Here is a 9347-nt window from a genome sequence, read left to right on the forward strand (position 1 = left end):
GAAAAGAGCAGAAATAAGTGGTTGATCAGCGTATTTGGAATTCTTCCACTTAAAATCCTGAAAAGATGCCATCAGGTTGTTGTGAAGATTATATTTGTTATAATAGATCTTGAAAAAGAAATGCCTTAGTGACCCCAAAATTGGTGAATGTCCGTGAGCAAATATTCCATTAATGCCCATGGAAGAGTTATTTCCAGTGTTTTGAAAATCCCATCTCCATTCCAAGGCAGAGGTGGTAAATGTTGGGAAAAACACCTCTGCTTCCAATTCCCTTTGGCCTTAAGGCTTTGCAGATGTTGCTAACCAAGGGTGTCATGGGTCAAGGGTTCACAGCCATTTCAAGAGAAGAGGAAGTCTAAATGTTGCCAAATATAAGATTTCTGTTATATCTCAAGAACCAAAACTTTAGCAAGAATTAGGTAAAATATCACTAGTTAACTTGGCCACGGTTGGTCATACTAAGCCACCCAACCCACCATCCAGATGGAATCAGAAAGGAACTGTCTGGGGCTTTAAAAATATATATATATCAGAGTTGAACATGTTTTCAAAGTTCCTCAAATTAATCTACTATGAACGTGTTGTGTAACCTATCTCACTGAAGGTTTGCTTTCTTTCTTTCTTTCTTTCTTTCTTTCTTTCTTTCTTTCTTTCTTTCTTTCTCTCTCTCTCTCTCTCTCTCTCTCTCTCTCTCTCTCTTTCTTTCTTTCTTTCTTTCTTTCTTTCTTTCTTTCTTTCTTTCTTTCTTTCTTTCTCTCTCTCTCTCTCTCTCTCTCTCTCTCTCTCTCTCTCTCTCTCTCTCTCTCTCTCTTTCTTTCTTTCTTTCTTTCTTTCATCATATTTAAGGTGAAATAACCCTGTGAACCACACATCTCTCACACAGAGGAAGGGAATGTGGGAATTCCCTCTAATGCTGGGAACGGTGGAAGAAAAAAGAAGAGGGTGACTAACAGCAAGGGGAATTGACTCAGTTACAATAGCGATGAGTGTACTGTTTGAAGAGCTGAAGGACCAAATAATTGTGGAGAAAATCTATGTGGCTGGCAAGACCATGACAAGGACTTGATAGCATGTAATCAATTAATTGCATTTCACCACTACCCCCCCAGTACAAAGGAGAAAACGATGAAGGAATAAAAGTCTAGAGAAAATAAAGTTCATGTGTTGCTTTTCATACTGGAAGCTAGAAACTCACAATAGGAAAGGTTTCTCTTGTTAAATTTCTCTTTGTCACATGACTACTTACAGATCCAGGAGCCTATCCAGGAAAGGAAAAAAAAACCTGTTTTCCATCCCCTTCCTTGTCTTAAACATCATGGCAATACTTGCTCATTTTCCAGGATTTTTTTTCTTTTTTGTGGGTATCCATCTATAACATTCTGTGAAGTTATTTTAAACTATAAAGAGCTTAGCACAAGAAATACTGTACAGTCCTTTATGACTCACTTCGATTCTCTTTCCAGCTTAGTACTGCCATCTTGTGGACAAACTCTAATTTTTGAAGCTGACTATATACCGTAGTTAAATGTTATCCATTTATTTGCTGCCATTGTTATACATAATGTATGTGCATAAGAAGCGCAATCTATGTCCCTTAAATACACTGCTTAGCCATATCTAGATATTCACTTTAACTATATTAAAATAAATCATACCTGATGGAGACCAGAGGTAGGTTGGTATAGTGGTTAAGTTACCAAGCTATAAATCAGGAAACTGTGACTTCTAGTCCTGCCTTAAGCATAAAGCCAGCTGGAGACCTTGGTCAGTTATTTTTTTCTCCATCCTAGAAAGAAAGCAAGGGCAAACCACTTCTGAAATCTTGCCAAGAAAACTGTAGAGCCTTGTCTAGGAATCCACACTGACCGAAGACCCATGTAAAGTTTGCCAGTTTATAGAAGAAAAAAGAAAAAGAAGAATGATAACTCTTCCTGCTTTAAAAATTATCCTAAAGGAGGAATGGTCATCAAAAGGGAGCGGAGGAGTGTCAGTGGTAAGATGGAAAAGAGCCTGGAAGGCAATCTGAATTGGAGATCTAATTGGTGTCAATTGTACTCTGAGATCTTTCTCATGTCTCTTCTCGTTGTTTCTACTAATCCCCTGACCTCCGATTTTGTATATTCCTTGCCAACGACCTTAACCCATACAGATCAAATTACTTCTCTTCCTGCTCCCCCCTGTACTATCGTCACAAGGTTATAGAGTCCCCGACGGTGTTTCTTCTCCCTCAGTTCGATAAAAGGTTTCGCCCTCAAGGCAGGATAAGAAGCAACTGGTGGAAACTAACCAAAGAGAGAAGCAATCTAGAACTAAGGAGAAACTTCCTGACAGTAAGATTAACAATTAACCAGTGGAACAACCTGCCTCCAGAAGCGGTGAATGTTCCAACACTGGAAGTTTTTAAGAAGAAACTGGACAGCCATTTGTCCGAAACGGTATAGGGTTACCTGCCTGAGCAGGGGGTTGGACTTGATGACCTCCAAGGTCCCTTCCAACTTTACTACTACTATTATTATTATTATTATTATTATTATTATTATTATTATTATTATTATTATTATTATTATTATTATTATTATTATTATTATTATTATTATTACTGGCAAGGTTATTGGAATGAGAAGAAGATGTACTCATTGTTAATTGATTCCAGGAGGCACAATGAGTACCAAAAATGATGAATACCAAATAATTTTTCCCATAAGGAATAATGTAGTGAGTCACAAGGCAACCGACATCGATAGGTTCTAGCTTGTGCATTGAGTACCAAACAAATAATGAGTACCGGGACAAAATTTTCATGTCAAAATGCATTGAGTACCAAATTTGATGAGTTTCAAAGCAGTCGAGTAGCAAGGTGCTACTGTACTTGAGAACATCAGTCAGAAATGGTGAGATGAAAGATCTGAAGATAGCTTGGAGGACTACAGATGAATATTGTGGCTAGGATGTTCATGCCATTTCTGGCTATTTGATGGACTAGGGACAGTTCTGTGCCTTTGTAGTGAGGACTGGAAGGAATGCTCCACAGGGCACACAGAAATAAACACACCAATATATATGAACTTTATATATCTACAAAAAGGGGAGAAATGTAGATAATGCCCTTCTCAACTTACCAACTGGAGAAAAGGGAATTGGGAGATTCCAATGACCTTTTGGGTGGAGAATCCCTTTTATACTCTGTAAGGCAGGCGTGTCCAACTTTGGCAACTTTAAGACTTGTGGACTTCAACTCCTAGAATTCCCCAGCCAGCCATGCAATTGAAGTCCACAAGTCCACATCCACACCCCCTGCTGTAAGTTATAGCATCTGTGCTAGTTCTCACATGTGTTTGTTTACCCGCATGGTTCCAGCTTTGTACATTTTCTTCTAGTTTCATGTTTTGGTTCCTTTCTCAAAGAAATAAAGCCTTGTTTACTGGTTCTAACCATGTAATCATGCTAGACAGAAGTTTTCTTTCTTTGTTTCTATTCATTTGGCTTTAGATGGTGCCATCTAATGGCTTAGTCTGTACCTGTCAGCTCTTGTACTATGTCTTTCCCTTTCCTCTTTTTCTTTGACCAACTACCGGTAGTAACAGAACAATATATAGAGAGAATATATACAGAGAACAGAGAATAAAGATCAGAGAAAGGCAGACAAAATATTAAATAGAATGATACCCAAAGTGAAGTTATATCAGAAAATACCCATAAGCTCCTGGCCTTCAGTAAGGCACTTCAGTTTCAAAATGTTGGGTGCTAATACTGACAGAGACATCCTTAGCTAGGCCTTTTTTATATACTTGCTTGTTTTACTGTAAACCGTTCTTTGAAGTAAACAGTATATAAATATATATATAAATTCTGTTTTAGGTACTGTATGTGTACAACTGTGATTATATTGCAAATTATAATCTCACATTATTTTTGAGTTTATACATTTCTAAAACAAGTATTTTCTTTTATATTCCTTATCCTGTTCCATTTTTTTTTGTTGCTGTAGTATTCCTAAAGTAAAACTTTTTCAGTCCAAAATGTATTGAATGATAGAACAAAAAACTCTTTTCAGCAATAATTAGAATGTTTTTTTCCAATTATTCTTTTTGTTTTGTACAATTATTTCTTCCTACCTGAATTCAGTGATACAATAACATCTTGCGTGAAAGCAGCTTGAGATAGTTTACGTGATTTTAATTTACTTGCTTTTTTTGGTGTATTAAACATATCCTATAATTTAGGATTCTTTTCTGCTTGGTTTATTATTTTTTTTAAAAAGGAGAACTTGTTACTCTACCTTCAACTTTTTTTTCTTATTGTTAAATGCAGAAATATTTTCATTTAATTAATACTTGTTGGAACACAATGTTGGAATGCTGCATAAATTCAAACAGGTCCAAGATTACAACCTTAGAATATTTCTTCCTCCCTTTTCATCACATGGAGGATGTCTTTATATCTATTTCAGCTGTACTTCTTAAACATTATAATAAATTTCCTCCAGGTGGCATATATGTCCCTAGCATTGAACACAACCATTTCAATAATCCTTAGTTAGATATTCTAATTCTGAAAAGAGGAATGAAATTTGGCTTGTGAATTGTGCAGAATAGAAAGGTGAAGCTACTCAATCCAATAGGAACACTTATAACAGTGGTGGCAAACCTATGGCACGCGTGCCAGAGGCGGCACTCAGAGCTCTCTCTGTGGGCACGCGTGCCATGCCCCGGAGATGGCAACTGTCCCTCTTCAATCAGCTGCCCGCTAACTTGCTGAGGTCCCACATGGCCAGATGCATCCCAGCAGGGCTGGTTTCCCTCCCCCCCCCATCCCATCCCTCCTGGCCTCGCATGCTCTCCTTTTCCCGGGCACGACTCACTGCATCGCCTCCTCAGCTGTCAGCCAGCTTCTCTGAACTGCTGGTGGTGGGCTGCGGAGCCCCAGAGTGCACTGGTCAAGGGGCCGACAGGCTGTGCTCGCTGGCCTCTGTGTGCGGGGGCCGATGGTGTTAGGCAGCAGCCGCCCCAGCCCCTGCCTTACCTTGCCCTGCGACAATGGTACCCCCCCACCCTGCCTTGCCTCACCTCACCTCACCCCACAGGATGAGCCTCCTGCCCACCGCCCCACCTGCCAGGGACCCCCTGGATCTCCCCCAACCCTGCCCAGCCCCCACAGGCATCCCTCCCCACAAGCAACATCAAGGTGACCATGCCCATCTTGGCCACACCTACCCAGTCTGCCATGACCACCACAGCCACCCCCACTCAGTGGGCCATGCCCACCTGGTACCCAGCGATAAATAAGTGGGTTTTAGGTTGCAGTTCGGACACTCAGTCTCTCAAAGGTTCTCCATCACTGACTTATAAGATGTCGTTCTTGTTTATAGTTTAATGGGAAATGGGACGGAATTTGTATGTACTCCAAATGGTCGTAACAAATCTGTCATGAGCATCCTACTTGCCAATTGTCCTAATTTGTCTAGGATAATTACATAGTTGGGTAGGTCATCTCACTCCACAGAATTACCATTACTTTGGACTGGCTATTTGTTGTTGTGGTAGCAGCATTGTAGCAGCATAAGAACATGAACGGTGCCTAACTGGATTGGGTTCCTAATCCAGCAGTCTGTTCTTACAATGGCCAACCAACTGCACAAGGAAGCTGTAGTCGCCAAGCAGATGGAGACTTCAAAGGCAATCCCACATGCATGAAGATCTTCCTTGCCCAAAGCACTGCTCCTTAAAGGAAAACAGCAGCAACATCGCACCTCCAGCATCACTGCTTGCTTGCTCTAATTCCAGGACCAGTGTTGGAACCAATGTACACCAAAGAGAACATAAGATATGGGAGAAGCCAGCAGTATATATTGTGGCACAAGGATGTGTGAGCAAGTGGCATTTTTAAGAGGTATGGAGGCTGTGTCTCTTCACTGGAGGGCTTCCTGTTGCACAAAATACTACTTCTTGCAGTTCCTTTACCAGGAAGTTATCTTTTGCAGGGTTAGGTGATTAAGGTTGGGTGGTAGTTGATTTTAGTAGTGAAAATAAGGGCCTTTCTTTTCCAATTGCTCTAGAGCAAGATTTTTTTCTAAAAAAAAATGGCACAGAGTTATTTTTTTTTTAGTTTTGTAATAACCTGCTGCTTATTCCAATTCATTGCTTTTATAATAGGGAAGATAAATCTTATTGCTGTGCTAAAGTGAAATCCATATAAAAATACTGTGGATTACATTCGGTTCTTTATATTGTTCAGCAGACAGAGAATTATAACATCATCCAAAAAAGAAAATAAGTTCTGTAAAAATGTAATTCCAATATTTATTTATTATCTGCCTTTATTATTTATATAAATAAATCAAGATGGCTTCCTCCTCCTGTTTTCCCCACATCAGCAATTCTGTTAGGTGGGTTAGGCTGAGAGAGAGAGAGAGAGAGAGAGAGAGAGAGAGAGAGAGAGAGAGAGAGAGAGAGAGACTGGCCTCTGCCAACAAAATGGAGGCCGGGGAGGCAATGCGTGTGTCATCCCGGAGCTCCGTTCTGAGCTGCAGAGGCCTTCAGAAAAGAGGCCTTCACCTTTTCTGGTGAAACAGAGGCCGGGGGAGACACGTCCGAGCAGTGGTGAAAGGCTGCAGAAGAAATGGGCTGGCGGCCATGCGGGTTCCTGCTGGGTGGGGCTGTTGGTGCTGCCACCGTGAGGCCAGACAGTGGAACAGACAGTAGAACAGACATTCCATTTCAAAAATAAGACCTAATGCCTCTTTTGGAGGCAAAAAAATATATATAAGACCGGGTCTTTTGGGGAAACACGATAGTAATACTGGAAGCTTTAACTGCCCAGATATTTGTGACAAAACTAATTTAGTGAAGACTGCAAATTCTCAAAAAGTCTTCAGTGGCCTTATTAACTATTTCATTTTTCTGAAGATTGAAGAAGAAGAGATGAGATCATCATTCCTTGTTGTTGTTAGTTGTGAAGTTGTGTCTGACCCATCGTGACCCCATGAACAACGTTCCTCTTTTAACCAATATGAAACAGCTGGTTGCACAGATAAAAGTAGTCGGAATTTTGACAGGAAGTGACCACGTCATCTCGGGGTTCAAACAAGACTCACATTTTTGCTGACACATTCTTATTTCCTGTTCTCTGAGTTTTCCAAAGCAAAAAGAATGGGACTAATACAGTGATGGCGAACCTTTTAGAGACCGAGTGCCCAAACTGCAACCCAAAACCCACTTATGTATCGCCGGGTGCCGAGTGGGTGTGGCCCACTCGGCAAGTACAGCTACAGTGGGCATGGCAGACTGGATGGGCATGGCCACTGGATGGGTGTGGCTGCAGTAGTCATGGCAGACTGGGTGGGCATGGCCTGGGTGGGCGTGGCCACTTTGATGTTGCTTATGGGGAGGGACACCTGTGGGAGCCGGGCAGGGTTGGGGGAGATCCAGGGGGTCTCTGGTGGGTGGGACAGTGGGCTCCCCAATGGCGGCTCCAGGCTGGCTGGCCTTAGGCCAGTAATGGTGAACATTTAGAGACCACGTGTGCTGGGGCGATGGCGTGTGCCCACAGGGAGGGCTCCGCCATAGGTTCGCCACCACTGGACTAATACAAGGGGAAATCTTCAAATTTCTTTGCCATTTCTTGGGAGTATCCCAAGAATTGTTCTGCACTTTAAACTAAACTGTATTTCTGTCCTCAATCTGGCAGTTAAAGTTGGTGTTTCCCACTCCCATCGCATCCTTCTGCTTTCCTTTTCTTTTCACCCTTTTCTTCTCTTTTTTTCAACATTTTTCAGTAATGTGGACTTCAAGGGAACTGGATCGTTCCATAATGTGCTAAAGTGCAATAGTTTGCGCCTGGCCATTTTGCCTCAATGGAGAATTCTGAATTAATTTGGTCTATGATCTATTTCTCCCCCCCCCCCTTGCCTATTGTGATATTGTCAGGAGTCTTCTCTAACACTAAAGTTCAAATGCATCAATACTCTTTCCAACCTGCTTTTTCAAAGCCAAAATTTCACTTCAATAGAGTGTCACAGGAAAACTGAGCTCGCCAGATCCTGATCTTTGTAGGTATAGAGGCATTATAGCATTTGAATATCTTTTTCAAGGCCTTCATTGCTATTCTATCAAGTGCTAATTGTCAGTATTTTTGACTGCTGGTAATTTTTCTATTGATAGTCAGTCTTAAACAACCTACTATTTCAATGCCTTCCTTATCAATTCTGCACTTGCTGCACCCGTTGTCATTAGTTTGGTCTTGTTTATCTGTTCACTGTGCTCCTTGACTATGACTTCCTGAGCTTACACTGTATATAATTTATAAGTTCAAACATCAAATTAAAAAGTTGTTTACAAAGTCTAATTAATATAATTTGATCATTGATTGCATTGTATCCGAGTACTGCCCTTGCTATATCTTTCCTAACCATGAAAGCAGTGCTAGTCCTTCTTTGTTTTTCATTCCTTGAATAGTAAACAATATGATTATTCTTACTACAAGTGTGCAATTCCAGTTCATTTTAAATTGCTGATACCTAAGATATCAATGTATAGCCAGTTTATTTCATTTTTCATTGAGCTGTGCTTCCTTTGTAATTCATTTCCAAATGTCTTTGTGTTCTTTCCCATGTAATTCTGTCTTTGACGTTTCTGATTTTCTTTTATTAATATGCTAACATCAGCAGTTAAACATCCTGAAAGCTTTCATATAGCCCCATCATAAACACTATTGGTATTCCAAATAACTCCTCAGCATTTCTATGAATGCCAACCAAGGGACATCATCCCACAATGTATCTTAATTTTATATTGCCTATCCTTGTTGCTTTCTTGGTAAAACACAGGAGTGGTTTATCATTTCTTTCTGCTATGCTGTTCAGAAGGAAACGATGCCTTTGTTGTTGTTCAGATGATCATCCACCATGATGAGGGTAAGTAAAACAGACAAGAATTGTCCATAAATGCACAGTTGGTTCTTCTCAATTTACAGTGCTATTTAATATGTATAGTGGCCTTGGCTTAATAAATAATATATATGCAGTTCCATACCAATACTTTCAAAGGGAGCTGTTTACACTAACTTATCTGTTTCATTCCCTCACTTCTTCAGGCAGAGTGGACCTATAGAAAGCTACAAAGAACCAACGCTGAATGAAACCAACGGAGGAGCTGGCATTTGGATCTGATGAAAGCTGGGAGGTATGGAAATCGTCGAATAGACTGGGCACGGGTAAAACAAGATCCAGAGACACTCTGAACAAATGGGACTGTCCAGGTTGCTTCTGCTCTTTGTGATTGTATTGACATGCAGACAACAACACATATGTATATCTGCCTTTTGTGTCCTGATCAGGGTACACTTGAGGA

Source organism: Protobothrops mucrosquamatus, unplaced genomic scaffold (genome assembly GCF_001527695.2).
Source record: "Protobothrops mucrosquamatus isolate PMUCROS unplaced genomic scaffold, P.Mucros_1.0 scaffold1969, whole genome shotgun sequence".
Classification (NCBI taxonomy): Eukaryota; Metazoa; Chordata; class Lepidosauria; order Squamata; family Viperidae; genus Protobothrops; species Protobothrops mucrosquamatus.